This window comes from Mus pahari, chromosome 3 (assembly GCF_900095145.1).
Source record: "Mus pahari chromosome 3, PAHARI_EIJ_v1.1, whole genome shotgun sequence".
NCBI lineage: Eukaryota > Metazoa > Chordata > Mammalia > Rodentia > Muridae > Mus > Mus pahari.
Window position 1 is genome coordinate 26,618,386 of NC_034592.1, and position 477 is coordinate 26,618,862.

Genomic DNA, 477 nt, shown 5'->3' on the forward strand with positions numbered 1-477 from the left:
AAATATGTCTATAGCCCAGTGACTATCACACTGTGTCTAATATACACTGATCATTGTCAAGTAGCCATAACACCCTGGCTATCTAATGATGGCCCTCACACAGTGGCTGTCATAAGGTGACCATCATGCAGCAAGCTGCTGGGAGCCTGCCCAGCATGGAATGGGTAGAAATGGGACACAGCATTGGATATAGACATAGCTTTAAATATTGATGCTCTCTCTATGTAGTTTTAAAGAATGATGGTCTCTGACCTTCTATCTCTCTAACTATACTGAATGTTAAGCTCCTGGCTTTTAAAAATATTTAAAAAGTTTCTTCCTTCTTGTTGAGTTTTATGTCTTTTGCAAATTGTATCTTGGGTATTCTAAGTTTCTGGGTGTATTAGTCAGGGTTCTCTAGAGTCACAGAACTTGCAGATAGTCTCTATATAGTAAAGGAATTTATTGATGACTTACAGTCTGCAGTCCAAATCCCAA